Source organism: Notechis scutatus, chromosome 1 (genome assembly GCF_049901735.1).
Source record: "Notechis scutatus isolate UNSWTSFEM ecotype Mainland chromosome 1, rNotScu1.2, whole genome shotgun sequence".
Taxonomy (NCBI): domain Eukaryota; kingdom Metazoa; phylum Chordata; class Lepidosauria; order Squamata; family Elapidae; genus Notechis; species Notechis scutatus.
In genome coordinates, this window is record NC_142009.1 from 231,408 (window position 1) to 258,241 (window position 26,834).

General features: G+C 38.4%; 1 protein-coding gene across 1 annotated transcript in view; it reads right to left on the bottom strand.

Moving 5' to 3' along the window:
• The window catches only part of RPS28 (ribosomal protein S28), a 197,842-nt gene that overhangs the window by 89,759 nt on the left and 81,249 nt on the right, over positions 1 to 26,834 (bottom strand). The window lies entirely within an intron of this gene.

A 26,834-nucleotide genomic window follows, 5' to 3' on the forward strand; every position in this document is an offset into this window, starting at 1 on the left:
TTTTCACAGTTTTAGTCACAAATTGACTTCTGTGGACCTCGCTTCATATTTAAAAGGTATATAAAGGGGGCATCATAAGTGCACTAAAGTGCCTATCATGCTTTTCATTTTATTTTTATATTATTCATGTTTTCATCTTTGTTTGACAAATAATAAATAAATAAATAAATCCCCCTGAGTTTTGCATATATTCTTGTATGGGATGACAACATGCTCTGTTTGTTTTTCTCATCTTTGTCTGTTTTGGAGAAGCTCCTACTGGTTCTTTTTCTGGATTTGAGGAAGGCCAGGTTGGGATATCCACAAGCTCTGTGCATTTCCTTGATTCCTAAAGCACATCAAGGAAGCCCTCAGCACTTGTGGCTTCTAGGATGAGAAATCAAACATATTCAAGGAAAAAATACCAGTTACCTTTAGAAAAGCACCTTGGGGACAACCATGACCTGCACTGAGACTCTGCATGGACATCATGTGTTTCCATTGTTTGTCTACCCCATAATGCCTCCAATGGAACCCCCTTACCTGTGGGACCTTGAAGAGGCTGAAGATGGAAGCCATCAGCCTTGAGGATTTGGAGTTGAGACCTCCAATGACAGAGAGTAGAGGGTGCTGCCTGTCACATTTGTAACCTGGAACCATTCGGCCTTGTGTGGAGAGCAGGGAGAGGCTGAATAAAGAAATCCTCCTCTCCAACTTGTGATTGTCGTAGATGTGGAAACCAAGGGTGACGTTGAGCAGAAGAACCAGATCCTTGTTGACCTCTCCGACTGCAAACACCAAGGCCAGGAACTGCTGGTAGTTCTTGCTTATGACGCTATTGTGAGAAAAAAACCTTCTCTTAATGGAATGGAACAGAACAGAATATGGAATAGAAGGGGTGTTCTATGGAGCAGCAAGTCCCAGGTTCCACAAGGCTTATTTATTAAGGATCTTCTCTGATTAAAAATTGATAGTTTTATGAGAAAGCAGAAAAGGATCACAGACCATGTTATACCCTTCTCTCCTCCCTCCCTTTTTCACTTTTTCCTCCAGTGGTTCCAATCCTTCCCAGTCGCTCCTCTTCCACCCTGATTCATTTGAGTCTCTCTTGGAGAAGCTTTTTCAGGTCTGGTGACCATTGCTAAGCAGAAGTGCTCAGATTTCCTGAAGGCCATGATTCATGAGCTCTGCAGATTCCAACACTGGGTTTTATCATTTTTACAATGCCCCACCCTGGAAAAGCTCTGAGCTTCTCCTTGTATCTTCCAGCACGACTTTCAGTCCAAGTTCATATTATAAGTCAGCTACTGAATTAGACCAACACCAGATCTAAGGGGTTGTCCCTCCTTACAACTTATGTTATCCTGATGAAGAGTTCTGGAAAGGTTGAGAATTCTAGCTTATTTTGTGAATTTTTACTGAGAAAAGTACGAAGATCTCAACTACACTAGGAAATTGCAAACCTCACTAGAAGAAGAGTTTCCTAAGGGAATCCCTAAGCCCCAAACAAAGGAAATAATGATCTAAGCCTCCAGGTGAAACTTACTCCTTTCCGAAAACACGTGAAAATAGGCTTTCTTCATAGCCTTGAAAATTGAAGGCAACAAAGGTTTGCAGGTTCAAATTCCCACCAATGATGAAGTCACCGGACCTGTAATAGTCCCATTGTTCCGGGGTCTGGAAAGGGTTGGTCAACACACAGACTCTTTGCTTCCCCTGAGTAGAAGTTGGAGGCAGGAGCCAGAAGAGAAGCAGCAATGGGAAAAGAGCCATTCTTCTCACCTTCCCTCCTAGATCAGAAATCAAGGTTTGTGTAAAAGTTAAATTGTAGGTGGCACTTGAAATCTCCCCAGACCTTGGCACAATAGAGACAGTCATGCCACCTGGATGGCCTTGGGGCAAATTTATGTCACCCACGCTTCCTCTTACCTGTGTTTGGGCTGTGACCGAAGAGAAAAACCCAGGAGTTAGTTCCTTGCAAGACAAGGAAAGATGTTACTTTTGCCACCTCTGGAGAAACCGGAGCATGCTTCTTGAAACGGATTTTGATCTTGGAAAGATTTTTATCTAGGTAGAAATCCACAGGGGATACATGAAGCATTACTGTTCTTCTGATAATTGCAAGGAAAAGGAACTTTCTATTGCTTCTCTACCTACACCAGAAAGGGGAAAACATGTTTGTGCTTCTTTTGGTTAATCCCCATAGCAAATGAACCTGCAAGCCAAGAGGAAGGAGGGCGTGTGGCCTAAATATCAAGCATACAATTATGCATTTATGATTTATTCAGAGAGCATGAGCACTAATGGGCCATGGTGGCCAACTTGACATGGGACCATTCAACAATTCAATGTAATCATTTAAAATAATTAAAACATTATTTTCATTTTGGTCATTCCTATTTCATTCTGACTTCCTTTTTCATCCTTTCTTTCATGATTCTATTCCACCATTTCTTTGATGTTAGTGTAACTCTTGTCCCTCGAAGAGTTGGCCGCAGTGAGTTGTCCTAGATTTTACACCTATTGTTTTGTAAGTCTTCAGTGCTATTGCTATTATGTTGGCAATCCTATTTTCATCAACAGCCCCACGAAAAAGGGCTGCTGAGTTTTGTCCAAACAACTCCCTTCTATTTTGAAGCCACAATGTTCTTCTTCTGCCTGGACCTCATTTGCTTTCAATCTTTCCCTGGAGGATGAAGTGAAGGAGGCCGTATTTTTCCAGGTGTTGCATCACATGCCCATGTTGTCATCCCTTACAAGAATAGATGCAAAACTCAGGAGGATTTTAATCCAACACAAGATAGCAATAGCAATAGCACTTAGACAAATTGCAGGCAGCTGGCAGTCAGCAGAAGCAGCCTGCATTACTGCATTCTAACCACAGGGAGAGGAGAGGAGAGGAGAGGAGAGGAGAGGAGAGGAGAGGAGAGGAGAGGAGAAGAGAAGAGAAGAGAAGAGAAGAGAAGAGAAGAGAAGAGAAGAGAAGGAGGGAGGGAAGGAAGGAAGGAAGGAAGGAAGGCCAATAGCAATAGCACTTAAGACTTATATACCACTTCACAGTGGTTTACAGCCCTCTCAAAGCAGTTTACAGAGTCAGTCTCTTGCCCCCAACAATCTGGGTCCTCATTTTACCCATCTAGGAAAGATGGAAGGCTGAGTTCAACCTGGAGCCTGGTGAGATTTGAACTGCCAAATTGCAGACAGCTGACAGTCAGCAGAAGCAGCCTGCAGTACTGCACTCTGGCCACTGTGCCACTGATCATGATTGCCAACATCTGACGATGGGAATAGAAGAAGAAGGTTCATTTTATGTATACAACTGGATTAATAGCTTTTTTATGTTGTAATGACGAGGCAGTCGAGTTGTTTGATCATGAACAACTGAATCATGATGATCTTTATTGGAGTATAGTCTTGCATTTATATACATTTTTAGTTATCCTCCATCATTGGTTAACTTTGGTTACTGTTTAACTTTGGTTACTGTTTAGTACAGTAATCCATACAATTAATTATCTCTAGTTAAAGTCTAACATATGTTTACTTCCCCTCTCTAATCCTCCTTTATCCATAGATTAGTGACTTTGTTTGCCTGAGTTGTATTTGCTTGGAAACATTCTTTATCTGAGGTTTGCCATCCGATATTGGAACATTCCTGCAATTACAACTCTACAACTGGTCTGTTGCTCAGTGGTCCAAAGTCCTCTTTTCTGATGAGAGCAACTTTTCCTTCTCATTTGGAAACCAAAGACCCAGAGTCTGGAGGAAGAATGGAGAGGCACACACTGCAAGATGCTTGAAGTCCAGTGTGAAGTTTCCATAGTCTGTGTTGATTTGGGGAGACATGTCATCTGCTGCTGTTGGTCCACTGTGCTTCATTAAGTCCAGGGTCAACGCAGCCATCTACCAGGAGATTTTGGAGCACTTCATGCTTCCTTCCACAGATGAACTTTATGGGGATGCTGACTTTGTTTTCCAGCAGGACTTGGCACCTGCCCACACTGCCAAAAGCACCAAAACCTGGTTCAATGACCATGGGAGTACTGTGCTTGATTGGCCAGCAAACTCACCTGACCTGAACCCCTAGAGAATCTATGGGGCATTGCCAAGAGAAGGATGAGAGACATGAGACCGACCAATGCAGAAGAGCTGAAGGCCGCTATTGAAGCATCCTGGTCTTCCATAACACCTCAGCAGTGCCACAGGTTGATGGCTTCCATGCCACGCCGCATTGAGGCAATAATTGCTGCAAAAGGGGGCCAAAACAAGTACTGAGTACATATGCATGCTTATACTTTTCAGAGGTCCAATATTGTTCTATGTACAATCCTTGTTTTATTGATTGCATGTAATATTCTAATTTTCTGAGATTGTGGATTTGGGGTTTCCATGAGCTGTAACCATAATCATTTCAATTATGACAAATCATGGCTTGAACTATCTTGCTTTGCATATAATGAGTCTATCTCATATATTAGTTTCAGCTTTTAGGTTGCATTCCTGAAATAAATGAACTTTTGCACAATATTCTAATTTTTTGAGTTTTACCTGTATTCATTAATTCTCAGCAGAATGTCACAGTTTATAAATCAAACTCCCCCACAGACCAATTTTCCTGCTCCTCAGCAATTTAATGCATGGTAGTTGCAGTGCATAACTTATGTATTTCCTACCAACCTTTCCTCCTCTCTTTTGCATCTCATTGGGACAAGCAGATACTAATCTATATATATATAAACGAAATGCCACTCATGCATCATCACAAAATCTCCAGAACCATAAAGCCTACAAACTTGAAATTTGGCATGTATGTTCCTCTTGGCTTCTAGGGGCTCACTAAGAAAGGATTTTTCAAAATGACCATCAGAGCATTTAGAGTATTTCCTATTTTGTTATTATTAACACGCTCTGATGCTAAGGAGTTCTACTCCCCCTCCCCACCTGAAAAGAAATCTGTTCCAAAAGCAAAACACAAGCAGAGGAGTATCAGTTTCAGTTTCACAACACCAAGCAGCTTTAATACAGAACAGTTGAGCTAAGCCACACTCAGGCTCGTTGCTGTCTCATCCCTGCTCACACAGCAAATACCATTTCAGTTTCCAAACAGCCCTCAACTCTCTCACACACTGACAAGACGCTAGTCAGATGAATACCGATGGATGCTGGTAAGCAGAGGCACAATTTTTTTCCTCCTTCTTTTCCTCCCCAAAAACTAAGCCCGACCACATAGTTTCGTAAGGAAGAACGGGTATTGATTGAGCTAGTCTTTTCATAAAGGAGGGAGTGGGAGGCTCAAGCTTTACTATTTATTATTTAAGGGTGTGCCTCTTCTTTCAGAATAACAGAATAACCAACTTGAAAGGGACCCTGGAGGTCTTCTGGTCCAACATCCAGCTGAATCTGGAGACCCTATACCGATTCAGACCAGTGATTGTCCAACCTCTTTCAGCACTATCATTCACTTACATCAGGGGTCCCCAACCCCTAGTCCGTGAACCAGCCCCAGTCCACAGCATGGGAAAAACTGGACCACACAAAGAACCAAAGCCCCATCCAACAACACACGGCCCCTCCGGTCCATGGAAAACCCTTCTCCACAGAACCCTGGTGCCCAAAAGGTTGGGGGGGGGTCATTGACCTAGGAAATTGATAGACCTATTGGGAAAATGGGAGACCTGTCTATCAATCTCTGCTAACCTTCCTCTGGGGAAAAATTATTCAAAAAAAGATGTTGAGACTCAAGAAAGAGTGCAGAGAAGAGCAACCAGGATGATTATGGGGCTAGAGGCTAAAACATATGAAGAACGGTTACAGGAACTGGGCCTGGCTAGTCTTGGGAAGAGAAGCACCATGGGAGACAGAATAGCATCTTCCTATATTTGAGGGGCTGCCCCAGAGAGGAGGAGGCAGTCAAGCTATTCTCCCAGGCACCTGAAGACCAGACAAGGAATAATGGATGGAAACTGACCAAGGAGAGATTCAACCTAGAAATAAGGAGAAGTTTTCTGACAGTGAGAAGAATCAACCCATGGAACAAAAGTTGCCTTCGGAAGTTGTAGGAGCTTCATCCCTGGAAGCTTTCAAGTATAGAGTGGACTGCCATCTCTCAGAAATGGTGTAGGGTCTCCTGCTTGGGCAAGACGGGCTTACTAGATGGCTTACAAGGTCCCTTCCAACTCTGTTAATCTATTAATCAATGAGCAGATTTGAAGTACAAAGCAGAGATATTGACCTAGAGAGCAGTCAGTGCTTTGTCTTTGGACCTCTCTTTCCTTTCTCCCTCCCGTATTAAGTTTCCCTGTAAACCACTTTTCAACAATGCACAGTTTCATGTCCTTTCCTCTCTCTTTCTGTGAATCCTCTCAGCCCAGAACAATGTACAATGTACACATAATGAAAGTAACAAGATTCCTGACAAACAGATCTATCCAAATTCTGTAGGTATAAATTGGAAATAACACAGTTCACAATTTCTGTCACTCTGAAATGTGCAGAAGGCATTGAAGAGCCCACTGACTCTTGCAAACTGACCAAGACAGCTGGAGATGAACAGATTCTTGTCTCTGGCAAACTTATCATGAAGGATGGATTGCCTTTTTGACCCACCATATTGTGCATATAGGGTGATTCAGTTACTAACTATGGGCTGGCCATAGTAGAAAGGAGGCAGTCATGTTACCCTTAAGGGAGGGATAATGCTCATAGCAGATGCAATGAAATCCTTACACAAATATTCTTGATTTCAGATGCAGCTCACTGTGACCCCTGCCCAGAAGACCAATATCCTAACAAGGACAAAGACCATTGCATTGCCAAGAAGATCCACTTCCTTTCCTGTCAAGACACCCTGGGATCTATTTTGGTTTATCTCACTCTTTCGCTCTCTGTGACTACATTTGCAGTTCTAGTGATATTCCTTAGACATCGTGATACTCCAATTGTCAAGGCCAACAACCGAGATCTCTCCTACCTCCTCCTGGTCTCCCTCCTGCTCTGCTTCCTCTGCTCCTTCCTCTTCATTGGTCGACCTGGGAACCTCACCTGTCTCCTCCGACAAACTGCCTTTGCCATTCTCTTTTCCCTTGCAGTTTCCTCTGTCTTGGCAAAAACTGTCATGGCCTTCATGGCTACCAAACCGGGGAACAAGACAAGGAAACTCTTAGGAAAGCCACTGCCCAACTCTATTGTCTTAACCTGTCCCCCTGGTCCAAGGTGTTCTTTGTGTCATTTGGCTGGCAACCTCTCCCCCATTTCCCAACATGGACTTCCACTCCTTTGTAGGAGAAGCCATCTTGGAATGTAATGAAGGCTCAGCTTTGATGTTTTACGCTGTCCTGGTCTACCTGGGTTTTCTTGCCCAGGTCAGTTTCACGTTGGCCTTTCTGGCTAGGAAATTGCCCAACAGTTGCTTACACCTTCCTCCCCACCTATCTGAGCACCAAAGAGAAGTCCATGGTGGCCGTGGAGATCTTCTCCATTTTGGCCTCTGGGGCTGGTCTCTTGGCCTGCATCTTTTCCCCCAAATGCTACATTATCCTATTCAGACCCCACTTCAATGGTAGAGAAAATATGATTAGAAACAAGAATCTCTGACATGCAGGGACTGTGAAATTTTACTGTGAATTTGCTACATATTTGCATTTAATGTGATATCTTTAAAGTAAAGAAATGAGCAAGGCCCTTTTTCTTTTAATATTTGGAAAATCAGTGATATGGCTAATCACAAAATATCTGTTAATCCTTAACAATCACCCACCCTTTCATTTTTCTTTAAGTGAGCTGTCCCTAATGAGGCCCCATGATCAACATGAAAATAAACTTTCCATGGATCCCTTTTCTGAGTTCCCTATTATTTCATTGAACAAACTATTAGAGTATTTTTGAAAAAAAAATCTAGAATTGAAATGATCCACATTGTTTTATTCTCTATTAATAGAGAAACATAGTTTATTAATATGTAAGATCATGTGAAGTAAATATTAATGCATATTTTCCTTTGCCTACCATTTCCCTCTTTTTCAACTATAATTATAATTATATATTGTGAGACTAAATGGAATACACCAATCAATCAATCAATCAATCAATTGGAATGATTGATTCATGAGTTGTTCATCATTGAGTGAAAAGGAAGATAAACTTGTATGAGCTTCTCTTGCTTGCTTAATAAACTTACAGATAAAAGAGTGCACACAATACACGATGATGATGTTCAATCATTTTATTTGCTTACATGTAATGGACAGAAACCTTTCAAAATAAAGCTATAACTTTCTACTCTACTGGATCTATTTGAGAGATTCTAATGGTGGGGCTAACTTTCCCCCCCCCATCTAGCTCTGGGCAGTGCAGTTAATCTCTTTGGGGAAATTTCTGGATGGCTGAAAGCCTCCCCTCTGCTCTGGCAGGTACACATTTCATCACATTTCACACATATTTGATTGTTACAGATTAACACAGTTGGAAGGGACCTTTTAGGTCATCTAGTCCAACCCCCATCCCCGCCCAAGCAGGAGACCCTACACCATTTCTGACAAATGGCAGTCCAGCCTCTTCTTGAACAGCCTCCAGTGATGAAGCTCCCAATACTTCCAAAGGCAACTTCTGTTCCATTGGTTGTTTGTTCTCACTGTCAGAAAATGCCTCCTTATTTCCAGGTTGAATCTCTCCTTGTTCAGTTTCCATCCATTGTTCCTTGTCTGGCCTTCAGGTACTTTGGAAAATAGCTTGACCCTGTCCTCTCTGTGGCAGCCCCTCTAATATTGGAAGTGTCAGTTTTCAAAGCCATATTCCATGCTGCCACATAGCCTGAGAAAGTGGGAGGGGGTGATTTCAATTGAGTAACTCTACAGAAAGTAGACAAAATAAAATTATTTTCTTAGTTCAAGGTTATTAAGTGTGGCACAGCAGAGAAAAAGGATCTTATACTGAGACAGATCGTGATTGGTCCATGTGATGTGATGATGAGAGAAAAGGGGATGGATTGTAGTTTGGGACATTGTGGGAAGCCCGTGAAACTTTTAATTTTGAGATTTCACAGATGTGCCAGATGTGCTATTCTAATAAACATACTTTTGAGATTCTGCTTGTCTCAGAGTTACTGATTGGAATGGAGGTTTTCTGGAATGCTGACAGGAGGACAGTTATCATGTCAATCATGTCCAATGCTTGGCAATTGCATGAATCAGCTTTCTCCCCTTTTTCTTGTCTTCTTCCAGTGGCTCTGGCCAATGTCCCCTTTGATGGTGTCTCATCACAGTGAATTCTGGTGGCCTCATTTCTTTTTACTGCTGATGGCAAGAATGCCACAAGTCTGAGGAGAAAGCTGATGTAAAATTGAGCATAATCATCCCTTAGAGCAAGATTTGGCCTGACAGTGTGATGATTGACACATTACAATTGTCACTCTAGGAAAGGTTAACCTTTCCTGGTTCAAAGGGTGGGGACTGAAGAATGGCGTAGAGCAAAATAGGGCATCCGAGAGAAGCTCTGGATCCAGTCCTTAGGAAAACCTCCAGCATCAGTCAGAATAATTGGTTTTGAAATACTTATTTAGAATATTGATGACCATTCAAATAACACATTGGGCAGAATACATCTAAGTCATAAAGAAAAGAAGGGGTGGGAATGTGTGATTATTTTTAAAAAATCTAACTACCCCATAGCTGAAACACATCATTGGCCAGTTTGTGAAACACCACTAGGATAAAGGCCATGGTGAGTTGCTCCTGGAAATCTCAGAGAGTTGCTAAGTCTAAAAAAATTGGAATTCCTCAGAGTACTAAAATATGTGCATCGTACATATCCTAATATTAAGAGAGGTCAAACCAGGTGATCCCCAAGTTCTTCCAACTCTAAAGCTGCATGATTCTCCAAACACAGTTGTCAAAGATCACAGAAAGAAACATACACTTGTGGCTTCACAAATAAGTTTTCCTCTTGCCAAATGCCAAGGACCCCAGAGTTATGGGGGGCAGAGTTATGGGGAACATTTATCTCTCCTGGGATTCATAAAACACTAGTAATTCTTACTTCATCTCAGTGGATTTCCAGAGATGCCTAAGACCTAAAGAGCTTCCACTCAAAACATGTTTATCCACATGCTCTGAATATTATAGCTGAATTCCTTTACAGTTGGAGCTTAGATTAATGTTATACTGAAGCTTTAAAAACTCCACTTGGATCCTCTGAAGTCATCAGAAATCACATTTCCTACAACACCCTCCTTTGGCTTGTTCTAGGGAAACAAGCTTAGATCATTAGAGATGAGTACTCCAAGATCCTTGACAGAGTTTGGATCATCAACAAGGTCTTGACTATTCAGCCTGTATTTTATTTTCTGATATATTTTTTGCCAATATGTAGGACAGAGCATTTATTTGTTGAGATTTGAAGTTGCCATTTGTTTGACCATTCTGATACATAGTCGAGGTCTTTTTGAAGGGTAGCAGTATTGTCTCTGGTATTGAACAGCTTTACATTATCAAGCCAAGAGAATGCAGTTGTTCTTAATATAATCACAGAGGTAATTTATGTAGGGTATGAAGAGAGTTGGTCCTAGAACACTGCCTTGGAGGACACGACTGTTGACAGGTACAGAATTTGATAGGACGCTCCCAATTTTGACCATTTGTTGTCTGTTTGACAGGAATGTCTATCCAGATATGCAGTTGTCCAGAGATACCATAAGATTTTAGTTTTAGTAATAGTTGTGGTAGTGGTTGTTGGCGCTTATGCACGCCCCCTACAGACCTCTTAGGAAAGGGGTGAGGTCAATAGTAGACAGTCTAAGGTTAAAGTTTTTGGGTTTGGGAAGAAACTACAGAGTCAGGTAGAGTATTCCAGACATTGACCACTCTATTGCTGAAGTCGTATTTCCTGCAATCAAGTTTGGTGCGGTTAACTTTGAGTTTGTATCTATTGTGTGCTCTTGTGTTGTTATGGTTGAAGCTGAAGTATTCATTGACAGGTAGGACATTGCAATGTATGATTTTATATACCATGCTTAAATCAGACTGAAGACGGCGTAATTCAAGGTTTTCTAGTTCTAGAATTTCAAGTCTGGTGGCATAAGGTATTCTACAATGAGTAGAGGAGTGGAGAACTCTTCTTGTGAAATATTTCTGGACTTTCTCAATTGTGCTAATATCAGATACGTAATGTGGGTTCCAGACTGATGAACTGTATTCGAGTATTGGTCTAGCAAATGTTTTGTATGCTCTGGTTAGTAGTGTGATATTACCAGAGAAAAAGCTACGTAGGATTAGGTTAACAACTCTTAATGCCTTTTTGGCTATGTAGTTGCAGTGGGCTCTAGCACTTAGATCATTAGAGGTGAGTATTCCAAGGTCCTTTACAGAGCTTGGGTCATCAACAAGATCTTGACTATTCAGCTTGTATTTTATTTTCTGATTTTTTTTTTTGCCAATATGTAAGACAGAGCATTTATTTGTTGAGATTTGAAGTTGCCATTTGTTTGACCATTCTGATACATAGTCAAGATCTTTTTGTAGGGTAGCAGTATTGTCTGTGGTATTGAACAACTTTACATCATCAGCGAAAAGAACGCAATTGCTCTTAATATGGTCACAGAGGTCATTTATGTAGAGTATGAAGAGAGTTGGTCCTAGAACACTGCCTTGGGGACACCACTATTGACAGGTACAGAATTTGATAGGACGCTCCCAATTTTGACCATTTGTTGTCTGTTTGCCAGGAATGCTTCTATCCAGTTATTCAGTTGTCCAGAGATACCATAGGATTTTATTTTTAGGAGTAGTTTGTCGTGTACCACTGAATCAAAGGCTTTACAGAAGTCTATGTAGATTGCGTCTATTGCTTTGCCCTGGTCGAGTTGTGTCGTCCATATGTTTTTGCAGTGTAAGAGTTGCAGATTACAGGATAGTTTTTTTCTGAAACCAAATTGTTTATTGGAGAGTAGGTTGTTTGACTCTAAGTGGAGGATGATGGATTGGTTAATAATTGATTCCATTACTTTACAGGTGACGCAGCATAAGGAGATTGGCCTGTAATTTTCAACTAGGCTTGGGTCTCCCTTTTTGAAGATGGGGATGACTGTGGCTTGTGACCATAGGTTAGGCAAGGAGCTGGTCCTGAAAGATTTTTCAAAGATTATGCTTAGAGGTTTGGCTATGGCAGTGGATAGCTTTTTTAAGAAGTAGGCACATATTCCATCAGGTCCAATAGATAGAGATGGTTTTAGATTGCGTAGTGCTTTTTCAACATTGTCTTCTGTAAAATCGATATGTGTTAGATCATTGTTGTTATCTGTGGTACGGCTAGGAAATACTGGGCATGATCCATTGCTGTTTACAAATACTGAGCTGAAGAATGTGTTAAAGATGTTGGCTTTAGTGGTGTCGTCGTTGCAGTCTTTACCATCAGGTCCTGTCAAGGGTGGGATAGACCTTGAGTCTTTTAGTTTGTTGTTTACAAAATTGTAAAAAGCACGGGTGGAATTGGTGCTTAGAAGGTTTTCCTCTTGTTTAATGTGATAATTGATGCATTCGGTCTTTATCTGGTGGCATAAATTTTTGTATCGGTTTTTGAAATTGGCAACGTGACCAGATTTGTTTTTCCGCCAGAGTGATCTCTTTTTGGATTGAAGTATCCTTATTGTTATGGGTAATCTGCTTTTTTGTTTTGTTTTGGGAGTTGTTGTTGGTACATATAGTTTGATGACTCTTTTGAGTTCAAGTAAAAATATGTTGTAATGGTCTTCAACAGTAATGCATCCAGTGAATAGAGATAGCCAATCAAGGGATGAGAGATCGTTGTCTATAAGATCATAGTTGCCTTTTTTGAAGTTACAATTGGGGATTACATCATTGTGGTGATTTTTGTGTGGGCGTATGTTGAGACAAAAGTCAATCATATTGTGGTCACTGCTGGAAAAGGGTTCTTTAGTTTGTATTCCGTAAATTAAATTCAAACTATTGCAGAAGATGAGATCGAGGCAGTTGTTTAGTCTAGTGTTGTTGGTTACTAGTTGTTCCAGTCCCAGATTTGTAATAGCATTGTAGAAGGTTGTGTGTATGATTTCAGTTGTACATTCATTTAGGGTCCAGTCAATATGAGGTAGATTGAAATCACCAAGAAAGATAAAAGGGTATGGGCAGGATGCAGCCCATGTTAGTAATGTATTTAGCTTGTTTCCATGTTCGATGTCATAATCAGGTGCTCTGTAACATAGTAAGAATCGAATTGTGATATTTAAGGATAGTTCACAGATGATGGTCTCAGGAAGAGCAAGCTCCTGGGTAACTTGGATATTTTTTAGATGTAAGGACTTTTTATAGAAGATAGCAACACCACCTCCTCTACGAATTTCACGATCTGATCGGTAAACATGATAGTCCCTTACTGTGGTAATGGAGTCAGGGAGAGATGCATTGAGCCATGTTTCACAGACAAATATAATGTCGAATTTAGCCATATTTAGTAGGAGGAAAAATTCAGGTATTTTATTCACGAGGCTTCTTGCATTGAGTAGTTTGCATTTAAGGCCAGTAGTAGTTGGAATTGAGGTAGTTAGGGGCGTGCATGCCTAGTCTTGGGTGATGGTGGATCAGTTGAGGTAGGGTTGTGGTTGAGGGTTAAAGCTGAGTTGCGGGTTGTGTGGCTTACGTTTGATACAGTCAGCATGGTAGTCAATGTACAGGTCCTTCTCTCCATTGTCTAGATGTTTTTTGAGTTCAGTGCGGAGTACACGGGAGCGGGCACGTTGCTGTATGGTTAGGTCAGGGCGACAACAGAGGTTCTTATGGTTGGTGTTGGTTTTGGCAAGTGAATTTATAGTGTAAATGAATTTACGTTTGCTTGATTCATTTTTGCAAATGACCCTGCACAAGCGTGGGGCCACAGAGGCATCTCTGTTTTTGAGCTCTCGGCGAATGCGGGAAATGTCAAGTATTTCATCAGCGGAGATGGTTGATGCTTGATAATCACTGATGATGTTTCGGACAGTTGTGATGTCATCATTGTCATTGATGTCCTCTAGACCAAATAAGATGGCGTTTGGACGTTTCCGTTCACGCTCAACGGCTTCTCTGATGAGGATTCGGATATCAATATTTGTCTGGGTTGTGTTTATTTGTGGATTGGGTTTTGGATTGGGTTGTGGTTGTTGGGTAGAGATGTGGTTTGTAGCTATTGGATGTTCAGGTTTTTGCGTTGTGTCTTTTTTTCAAGGTTGGATATTCTTTCTTTTACGGCGTCCAGGGATGCTACTATGGTGTTAAGGGATGTTTCAATGGTTTCAATGGTATCAACTCTTTTAGACAGATCCAGTTTGGGTCTGCATGATTTGCAGAGATATGGAAACTCATTGGATGATTCTAGGTATTGAATCATTTGCTCAGGTAATCCCAAGCAGTCATGATGAGCGTATTTTTACACAGAGAACATTTGATGGAGTTTTCATTAACCTTTAGATTTTTGTAGCATTTAAGGCATGTGCAGGAGTCTTGTGGTTCATTGGTGGGGATTATCTTCTCTTTAGGTTGTGGTTTGGCGTTGGATTTTCTTTTTGGCATGGTAGGTTTGTTAAGATAGTACGTTGATTGAATTAATTAAAGGAACAATTTTGGGTAATCTATATAGCCAATATCACATCAAACAATCAATTGCAGTAATCTCTCTAGTCAGATAATATTCCTGAGCAACAATCAGCCTAATCAATTAATTACTCTAATCACTAATCAATTAATTACACTAATCATTAATCACACTGTTCATTTAAATTCACTAAATCATTGATTTTACTATTCAATTAAATTACATGAATCTTGATCTTATAAACTAGTCAGTAATCACACTATTTGCACTAAACACTCTAATCACACTAATCAATTAAAACAATAAATCAATTAAACCATTAATAAAATATTTTATAGAAATTGATTATCTAATCGTTGATATAGGTGATGAGGTAGAAAAGTTGTAAGTTTTGAGGTAATGAATTAATCAGTGTTTGATTAAAGTAATGAGGTAGTATTAAGAGTCTGCAAGGAAAGGGTTAATTGTTTTACTAGCAGCTGTAGTTGACTGTAATAGCAGATTGCTATTACTCTGTAAACAAAAGGTTGTAACATGATGTTCAAAGGGTTTTTTATCCGAGTGAAGGAAAGGGCTTCACTTCTAAGAACAGAGGAAACCAACTATTCTTCTCTCCTTTTTGCAAGCAGATTTTGATTCAGCAGAGACAAACTGAGCAACTCACAGGGAGGCAACAGGAAACTTTTTGTTTTTGTTTTCCCTTGATGAATGAGATTTCTGAGCCCCTCCTAGTTAACTAAATACACTTTCAAAGTTTGTTGCTTTTAAGAGAAAGAGGCACGTCTTGCACTGGCAATTCAAACAGTTTATATTTTTACTGTGTAGACTCAGATTTGTATTGAGCATTCACTCCTGGCTTCAATATACTTCTGCTTCTATCACTCCTGGCTTCAATATACTTCTGCTTCTATCACAGGAAATAAAATTGCTTCCAATCTTCACAGGAGTTCAGTTATAACAATACTTCCTTACTTATTGGGAGTCCAAAGTTACTGTCCTTTTAAAAGATGGACTCAGGATTAGCAATTTGGTGAAGAGAGAAGAGGGAAGAGGGAAGTGGGGGCGGCAGGGGGGAAGCAGTCTGCTTCACACCCTGGCTGCAAACTTCTGAGGACAGACTCACAGCTCCCAGTGCTCACCGCCCTGCAAGGATGGGATGAATCTCACCGTCTCACCGCACTGCAAGGATGATCATAGAGCCTCCGGTACTGGCGATCCCCACCGCCTTACCTTCTAGTAAGATGGGTCGAATCGCAGATCGTTGAGCGCTTTTGAATTTAGCGCTTTCTGAGGAATGAGCTCTTTTCTGGCATGCTAGTCCTTTATTCTTTTTCTCCACACAGTCCTAGTTCCACTTATAAATCTTAGTTATATTATTTCTTCCTTTTTTCTTTATCACAGTTATCAGACAAATATTGCAATTATAAAGTTTCTTTCCTCAATCCTTTCCTTAAATCTTTTAAAGTGTCAATTGTTCTCTTTTCAAGTTTTTACTCTCAGCTGTTCTTCCGATCTCTCTGTCTCGCTTGGACACGTCACTGTCACTCTCTTTCTTCCCACAATTCTCAAACGTCAAAACATAGAGGAAGAAAAAGGACAAAATCTAGCTGAGATAATGATAGAAATATTGGCTGAAGCTTTGGAAATAACTGAAGAGAAGATGATGGATGGAATAGATGAGGTCTATCGAGTCTTCACAAGATACGCAATGAGAAATAGCCTACCAAGAGAAGTTCACATCAGATTTACAAAGAAAGCCATTAAAACGCAAATATTGCAAGTGGCAAGAGAGAAAACATTGAAATATAAAGATAAGGAGATTGTGGTTTTGAAACAAGTACCCAGAAGAGTGAGAGAGATGAGAAGAGAATACCGATTCTTGACCAAATTGCTACTTAAAAAAGAGGTGAATCATAGATGGCTGATTCCAGAAGGTTTAATGTTCACATGGCAAGAACAGAGATACAGAATTGATTCAATTGAGAAAGCTGAATCATTTTATACAGAATTTTTCAGAGGGAAAGAGGAAGAGGCAGAAAAAGAAATTTCACTAATTGAATTCCAAGAGGACTGCCAAATGACGACTGAAAAAGAGGAAGGTGCAGTAGGTGGAAAGGAGGAAGCCAAAGAACGTGAACCAAGATCCACAAGAGCTGCCAAACCTATAACCATGGAAGAGAAAAAATTGATTACAATTAATATAAATGGACTTAATTCAGCCGTTAAAAGAAGGAAAACCTTCCATAAATTAGAGAAATTAAAATTTGATATAATCTGCCTACAAGAAGTACATATTAAAAAGCAATATGAACAATTGTTGATACAGCCAAAACTAGGGAAAATATTTACCTCCTTGACACAATGCAAGAAAAGAGGAGTGGTTTTATATATTAAAGAGACCATTCTAGCGAAATTGATTTATACTGATGACGATGGAAGAATACTAATGGTGGAAATAATGGATAATAATACGAAAACACTCCTGATTGCAATCTATGCCCCGAATGACAAACAAGAAGAATTTTATAAAAAAATTACATATCAAAATAATTGAACTGGACTATGCTAATATAGTTATGATGGGAGATTTTAATGGAATTGTAGACAACAAACTGGACTATACAGCACAGAAAACAATAAAGCAAAACAGAAAGACTCTCCCTAAATCTTTTTTTAATATGGTAGATGAAATAAACTTAAAAGATACATGGAGAGAAAGAAATGCTAAAACTAAACAATACACCTTCTACTCAAATAGACACTTATCATGGTCCAGAATAGATATGATATGGATGTCAACAGAATTGTTAACTAATATTCAAGAAATAAATATTGAAACAAGTACTTGGGCAGACCACAATCCAATGACAATTAAATGGAAAGGACAAAGAAGATCTAGATGGACACTAAATAATACTATTTTAAAGGAAAAAGACTTCACACAGTGGATGGAGAAAGAACTGGCTTTTTTCTTTAGAGAAAATAAAAAAGAAGATACATCAATCCAGAATGTATGGGATACAATGAAGGGCATATGCCAGAGACTTGATAATAGACTATACAAGGAAAAGAAATACCATGAAAAGATTAGCCTCTAAGGCATTAGAGGATGAGTATAAAGGACTTGAAAAAGAGCTACAGAAAATGCCACAGAAAAAGGACATTAAGTTAAAAATGGATATAACCAAACATAAAATAGAAAAAGAAGAATTAGCACAGAAAATTAGAGGTGCTAAAAAGAATTACTTTGAAGATGCAAATAAACCAGGTAGATGGTTAGCATATAAATTGAGAAAGGAGAAAGAATCAAGGAAAATATCGCAATTAATAGATGATCAAGGCCAAGTTTGCTATGGTAGTAAAGAGAAAAAGGAAATTATTCGAGACTATTATGGGAAACAATTATGGGACACAAGAGAATATTGATGAGGAAAGAGTCAAACAGTACCTACAGAATGCTAAGTTACCCCAGATACCTAAAGAGATTGAAACAATGTTAGAAAGCAACATAACGATGATGGAGTTAACTGAAGCACTCAAGAAGCAAAATAATGGAAAGGCACCAGGCCCAGATGGACTTCCGGCAGAATTTTACAAAACATTACAAGAATCGTTGAATCTTCCATTGCTAGAAGTTATGAATAAAGTTATGTTAAAGAAGAAGATACCTAAATCATGGTCAGAAGCTTATATTACACTTGTTCCAAAAGAGGAGGCCGATCCATTACAAATCAAGAACTATAGACCTATTTCCCTACTAAACGCAGATTATAAAATTTTTGTTTCAATATTGGCAGAAAGACTTAAAAAATACTTAAATAATTTTATCCATCCTGGACTAAAATCCACACGTGGTTGGAAAAAATGACAAAAAAACATATAGATTTGAAACCAGAGATATTTTTATTGGGAATTTTACCTGAAATATATAGTAAAGACTTGAAATACCTGATTGTAAATGTATTAACAGCAGCTAGGATTGTATTTGCTAAAAACTGGAAAAATGAGAAAACACCATCACAGGAGGAAATCATTAAGAAAATATTGGAATCTGCTGAAATTAGTAGATTGACATTTGAAATTAGAGAACAGGATGATAAACAATTTTATAAAGTTTGGGATCTATTCTATCAATGTTTAGACAATAAAGTATAGTAACAAAATATGTAGACTTTTAGAAAATACTAAATATATAAAGATGTATTCTTTCCTTATTATATCTACAAAATGATTTTAGGATAGATTTGCGATGATAATATGAATGGTCACAAAACAAATTAAGTAAAATATGATTATTTTCTAAAGCATGAATGAATAAAAGTATAGTCAAATGATTGATTAATAATGATACCAATGTATTTGATATTGGATTGAAAATACGAGATCATATACAATGTAATTGTAATTGAAGACTACGAAATGGAAGCACAAAACAAGCTGTAAACCAACCGGTTTACATGTGTTAGGGATAACATTGTTTTACCCTAACTGTTTTGGGTAAAGATAATAAAATGATGAATCATGGTTTGTCAGATAAAGTGTATGTGACTTTAAGCTAAAGGAATGTAATTAAGGGTGCAGCTGTAAAAGTACTATATAAGCAGCAAGGCACTCTCTGGCTCTTACTGGCTGGCTTGTTGAAGACTGCATTCTTGCTGGATCGGGGAGGAGAAGAAGTGTTGGATTACTTTGAAGATATTTCTCAACGGAGAGAAGATAAGTTTTGGACAGATTTATTATATGTGTACTGACACTGGCTATTCAACACGGACTTTGCAATTAGAGTATCCTCGACAAGACTTGACTGAATTTGGTATATGACTAATGGACTGTTTATAATGACTATGCTATAAATCTTAAATGGAATAAACAATAATTTTGATAGCACAAGCGTATCTGTATTTTTACTGCGTGTTAACGAGAAAACTTATCTCACACATTTACCTGTCTTCCTATCTGACTTCGCTGCACATTCTGTTTAGTTTGTTTTCCTTAACACCAGTTGGGGAATCCAGGCTTAACACTGGTTATGGGCCCAGAGACACTGCAAAGTCAGTTTAACTAGGATAAAAACAGGTTTATGTAAAAACTGAGATTTTGTATTGTTACACGTTACAGTAAAGAGACAGCTGTGTTTTATCAATTATAGTTTTATATCCATATAGTGAAACATGGCACAAGTCAGTCTACAAAGTTTGTCCCTTATATCCAAGCTGGATGGAACAAACTATGTTTCATGGTCTATGAAATGTAGTCTACTTCTACGAAGAGAAGGTCTGTGGAACATAATTGAAAACCCACCAAACGTAGAAGAATGGGATCCTGAAGATGAGGAAGATAGTCTGAAGATAAAAGAATTTAAACAGAAAAATGAGCAAGCACTTTGCATCATAGGACTAACATTATCTGATCAACAGCTTGTTCATATACGCGGAGAGCAAACTGCTATTGGGTGTTGGCAAAAACTGAGGAGGATTTATGTTCGAGATAACGTTGGTGCTCACATAAATCTAACACGGAAGCTTTTCCGCACGTATCTCCAAAAGAATGGTGATATGCTGAGTCATTTGAACACTATGAAAAGCATTTTCCAAGAACTACATGAGAAAGAGTTAATTTTCTCTGAGCTACACCAGGTCTACATAATTCTATCTTCATTAGCCGAAAGTTTTGATGACTACTTAACTTCCCCTGAAATATTGCCTAAAGAAAGCCTAACTTTTGTTAGGGATAACATTGTTTTACCCTAACTGTTTTGGGTAAAGATAATAAAATGATGAATCATGGTTTGTCAGATAAAGTGTATGTGACTTTAAGCTAAAGGAATGTAATTAAGGGTGCAGCTGTAAAAGTACTATATAAGCAGCAAGGCACTCTCTGGCTCTTACTGGCTGGCTTATTGAATACTGCGATTTTGCTGGATCGGGGAGGAGAAGAAGTGTTGGATTACTTTGAAGATATTTCTCAACGGAGAGAAGATAAGTTTTGGACAGATTTATTATATGTGTACTGACACTGGCTATTCGACCACGGACTTTGCAATTAGAGTATCCTTGACAAGACTTGACTGAATTTGGTATTTGACTAATGGACTGTTTATAATGACTATGCTATAATTCTTAAATGGAATAAATTATAATTTTGATAGCACAAGCGTATCTGTATTTTTTACTGCGTGTTAACTAGAAAACTTATCTCACACATTTACCTGTCTTCCTATCTGACTTCGCTGTACATTCTGTTTAGTTTGTTTTCCTTAACACCCGTTGGGGAATCCAGGCTTAACAACTTTAACTGATATCACTGGCAGATTGATTGAAGAGGCCAGAAGAAGGCTTGAAAGAGATCAGTTAAGGAGGGAGCAACCTCAAAAGGAAGATAATGAATCTCCTACTGCATTCGCAATTAAAAAGTGTTTTAATTGTGGAGGGAGAGGACATTTTGCAAGATTTTGTAAGAAACCAAAGCGCAAAAATGCAAGCCAGAATGCTGTAAGCCATCAAAGAAGAAATAAGAATTATGAGTTAGCAATGTATAGTAATGGAGTTGTAAAAAATAATTTATGGGTGGTTGACAGTGGTGCGTCCCACTGTATTACAAATGATAACAAAAAATTTGTAAAAATGTCCATGAGTTCACAGCATATCTCATTGGCAAACGGATGGAAACTTAAAGCAAAAGGTGAAGGTATTGCTCATTGTTCTAGTATAAAGGAGAACATAAAAATGTTATATGTACCTCAACTTAAATTTAATTTGCTTTCAGTTAGAATGTTGGTTAGATTAGGATACATAGTTACCTTTAAGGGAGATACTTGTTTAATTGAAAAGGAAGGTAAGAAAATTACTGCAACGTTAAGAGGTGACTTATATGTGTTAAATGATAATGGTTTAGAGGTGGCTAACACAATTTATGATAATAAGAAACCTCATAATGAATGTATTCACTTGTTACACCGAAGGTTAGGTCATTTAAATTTTAAAATGATTAAGAGAACTGTTCAACTATCTAAAGGAATAAGTTTGAAGCCTTGTAATAAGTATTTGCAATGTTCTGCTTGTAATCAAAACAAAGGCAAAGTTATACCGGCAAATAGAGTTGATGGATTTACTACCAAAGAGCCTTTAGAGGTAGTATTTGCCGATATAATAGGTCCTAAAAAGCCAAGTGTAGGTGGTGCTAGATACATATTAAGCATAATGGACCACTATTCTAGGTATGGTTTCTGTTTTCTAATGAAGAGAAAAACTGAAACGTATACAAATTTCTTTAATTGGTTAAAATTTGCAGAGAGGAAAACTAAAAAGAAATTAGTAACTCTTATAACAGATAATGGTGCGGAATTTACAAATAATAAATTCCAGAATAGACTTAGAATGGCAGGTATTCAACATAAAAAGTCTGCACCATATAGGCCTCAGCATAATGCATTTATAGAGAGAAGAGGCCAAACACTGCAATCAATGGGAAGGACAATGTTATCTGATTCTGGATTACCTGACAATTTGGGGAGAAGCTATAATGTGTGGGAATCACATATTAAACAATGTTGTTAATTCAACAACAGGTGAATTACCATTCACTCTGTGGCATGGTAGGAAACCTGATTTGAGTTATATTCACACATTTGGTGCACCAGCATGGGTGCATATCCCTACACAACTCAGGCACAAAGGACAACATAGAGCAAAAAGATTAATTTTTGTTGGATATCAAGCAAACCATAGATCTTATAGATTCTGGGAACCAGGTACATCTAGAGTATACTGCAGTGCTAGTGCACAATTCCTAGAACATATAGGATGGAATAGATTAGAGCAGGATTCAGATAATGATGTTATTATAGAACCCTTCAAGAGGCAGAAAGAAAAGACTAGTTATAAGAAAAGTCCAATTAAAGAAAAAGTCCATGAAGAGCAAATAGAATCAGATCAAGAGGAAATAATTGATCAAGAAGAGATAGATAGTCAAGAACAGGAAATAAAGGAAAGTCCACCTGTAAGTCCAGTTATACCTAGACGCACAATGCGTATAACCAAACCACCTGATAGATATCAGGCAAGTATTGTTTGCCAAGTAAATAAAGTTCCTACTAGCATAGATGAACTTAAGATGTATCCTGCTAAGGATCAGGAGAATTGGAAAAAGGCAATGGAAAAAGAGTTAAATTATTTAAAGGAAATGAAGATTTATGAAGAAACCAAATTACCTCCAGGAGAAAAATCCATTGGGTGCAAATGGATATTTAAAGTAAAGACTGAAAATAATGGGAAAGTAACTTATAAGGCTAGGTTAGTAGCACAAGGATTTAACCAAAATGTATTTGATTATGATGAGGTATTTGCACCAAATCTTAAGGCTACAACTTTAAGAGCAGCTTTAGTGTGGGCAGCTAAGAATAATTATATAGTTAACCATTTAGACGTAGAAACTGCATATCTACATGCACCATTGCAGCATACAATATATTTGAAAAAACCAGTTGGTATAAAAGATAATAAAGTAAATAGCAATGATTGTTGGAAACTCAAGAAGAGTTTATATGGATTGAAACAATCTGGCTATGAATGGAACCAATATATTGTGAAAGAATTAAACAATATAGGGTTTAAATCTGGTTTAGCAGATCCATGTATGTTTAAAAGAGAAAATAATGGAACGGTGTCATTATTGTTATTATTTACAGATGATATTGCTTTGATTACTAAGACCAATAATGAAGCTACTGAGATTATTTCATTATTAGCCAAAAGGATAAAATTAAAGCATTTAGGTGAAATTAAAAAGTATCTAGGATTGACAATTAACAAAACCACAAAAGGATTTAAGATATCTCAAGAGGATAAAATTTGCCAATTAATTAAATTGTATAAAATGGAACTTTGTAAGCCTGCAAAGACTCCAATGAGTCAGGAAATTTGCAAAATGGATGCTCAAAGTCCCAAATTTGATAAGACCATATATCAATCTTTGATTGGTAGCTTATCATACATAAGCAATTGGTCAAGGCCAGATATAGCTTATAGTGTTAATCAGCTGGCACGATATAATAATGATCCACATCAATGTCATTGGGAAGCATTAAAGAGAATTTTAAGATATCTTAAAGGAACAATGCACCATGCATTGTATCTAGAGCCAAAAGGTGATTTGAATCTTAGTGCCTATGCAGATGCAAGTTTTCAAACTGACATAAACACTAGAAAATCAACATCTGGGATGGCTATATTATTTGGTAAGACTCTAATAGGGTGGAGGTCAATCAGACAACAGCATATTAGCTTGTCAACGATGGAAGCAGAATTTTCATGTCTGTCATTACTATGCACTGACTTAATTCTGTACAAACAGTTATTATTAGACATGGGTATAACTGTTAAAGATTCTAATATTGTGTACGAGGACAACCAGGCAGCTATACAATTAGCTACTAATATTGCTGTAAAGACTAGATCAAAGCATACTGATTTAAGATACTTAAATGTTAGAGAATCTGTTAAAAATGGTCTAATTAAACTTGAGTACTGCATGACGGAAGAAAATATTGCAGACCAGTTTACAAAAGCTCAAGGTGTTGTAAAATTTAAAGAGAGTTGTGACAATTATGATTTAAAGGTGTAAATGGTTATATTATTGTAATATTATTATTATTACCCAAAAGGGGAGAATGTTAGGGATAACATTGTTTACCCTAACTGGTTTGGGTAAAAATAATAAATATGGTATCATGGTTTGTTAGTTAAAGTGTCTGTAACTTTAACAGCAAGAATGTAATTAAGGGTGTGGTTGTAAAAGCACTATATAAGAAGCGAGGCCATTGCAGCTCTCTCTCTGGCTTACTGATGGATGGATTGATGATTGCATTCTTGCTGGAACGGGGAGAGAACAAGAAGTGTTGATATTTTCTCAACGGAGAGAAAATAAAGATTGGACTGATTTATTGTAAGTGAACTGACATTGGCTACTCAAATGGACTTTGCAAATAGAGTATCCCTGACAAGACTTGACTGAAATTGATATATGACTAATGGACCGTTACATTTGACTATGCTATAATTCTTAAATGGAATAAACTATATTTTTGATAGCACAAGCGTATCTGTATTTTTACTGCGTGTTAACTAGAAAACTTATCTCACACATTTACCTGTCTTCCTATCTGACTTCGCTGCACGTTCTGTTTAGTTTGTTTTCCTTAACACCCGTTGGGGAATCCAGGCTTAACAGAGTGCATGAGTGATTCTATGATATCAACTCTGTCAGGCAGGGTACTTGGTTTGTTTAGCTTAGGAAAACATGATGGACATAGACAAGGGAAAGTATCTGATGCTTTTATGAGATCAGCTAGGTCTTTGTTTAAGTTTAAGCAGGCAAGGTGGGCTTGATTGTCACATAGGTAGCATTTGATGTTATTTTTGCTTTCATTGATGGTTTTAAGACATCCGAAGCATGTACAGGAGTCGGGTAGGTCATTGATAGAGATATTATTTTTTTCTTGTAGTTTGGTAATGAAGGATTTGGAGTTCTGGAGTTTCTGGCTGGCATGGTCAATGACAATAGTACATTAAACAATGACAATAGCTAATTAATATGATAGGTAGACAGTTACTTAATGAATGTTGGTAATTAATAAATGTTAATTGATAAGTTAGAGAATAAATCAAAAGTAAGGTTACTTATTACTAAAATCAATCAATCAACTTATTACTAAGAGTCAATCAATCAATCAATAGACTATATAATCAAAGATACAGTATTAAATCTCTATCAGTTCAATGAAAGTAAATTAGTGGTCATTTAACAATTAATTATTATACTATTATGTGATAAATCAATTATTATAGACAAAGCATTATCTATAAATATTTGGTCTTGAGGTACTGAAATAGTGGAGGTAATGAAGTATTGGGGGTTTGTTGTGTAAAGTTCCTTTGTTTTTCCTTAAAGCCACCTTTTTTGGTTTTTGGTTTGTTTTGTTTTTGTTTTAAAGAGGAACCGTTGCTGTCTGATAGATTTGACTGGAGATGATTTGAATGAGCTGACCAATCATCTACTTTGGAGTTTGGAAAGGATGAGATTTGGGTGGGGGTTTAGTGGAGGTTGTCCAATCAGCTGAGTGGGAATTTAAATTCAGGCTGACTAATCAGCTGGGTGATTTAAATGGAGCTGGGTGATTTATATGGAGACTATCAATTCTCCCTGAGTCTCCTTTGTTCTCCCCAGTTGGTGGCCGTTTAGAATTATTTTTGGTGATTTGATTTAAATGGAGACTGTAGACATCATTCCAGTTCTTCCATCATTGGAGTTCACAATCAATCTCAGTTTCAAAAGGCAGTTTTCCTGAATAAAAACCTTCTTCACACCTCTTCTCGTCTAGTCCCCCCTTTTTTCCCTCCTTTAATCACTCTTTTCTCAAGTCGCCATTTAACTTCCAGAGTTAGAGGGTAAAAACATAAATTAAGCCACTGCCACTTAATCTCCACACTCACCCCTTCCACTCTGGAATCTTTGCTTTTTAAGTTGTTTCTGACTCAGGTCCACAATAAATCTTTGAGCCATTTACCCGCTCCTTCCTCCCACTGAAAAATGCACCGCCAATCTATAAGGAGCCAGAGGAGACACTCACCCTGCAGGTGGGTCGCTTCTAAGCTTGCAGTCCTTGCCGGCAGTTGCCACAAACCACACGTCGACTTCCCCCTCCTGAGACCAGGCAGATTCTTTAGACCAGGTAGCTTCTTTTCACTAGGCAGCTTTTTCCTCTCCAGGCAGCTTAAAAATTTGTGATTTTTTTGTCTAGATCCTAGCGGATTGCTCGATCGTCTTACCCAACAAAGGGAAGCTGCTCAAGATGGGATTCCTGGACCCTGGCAGGAGCCCCTCACTCCGAATCAGCTGGCTGTTTTTTTCCAAATTCTTATGCTGCTACTTTGTAGATCCCTAGGACCTAATCTATGTATTTTTGTTACTTTTGTTACTTCTACTCCTGTCTCTGAATTTAGTTACTGGTACTTTTCTCTCCTTTAGGCTCCCAGCGGCGTGACTATGCATCTGCCTTGGTCGCCATCTTCCAGTCATGCATTCATTCATTTCACAGTGGCCTTTCTGGCTAGGAAATTGCCCAACAGCTTTAATGAAGCCAAGTTCATTACTTTCAGCATGCTGGTCTTTTACAGTGTTTGGATCTCTTTCCTCCTTTCCTACCTGAGCACCAAAGGGAAGTCCATGGTTGCCATGGAGATCTTCTCCATCTTGGCCCCTGGGGCTGGTCTCCTAGCTTG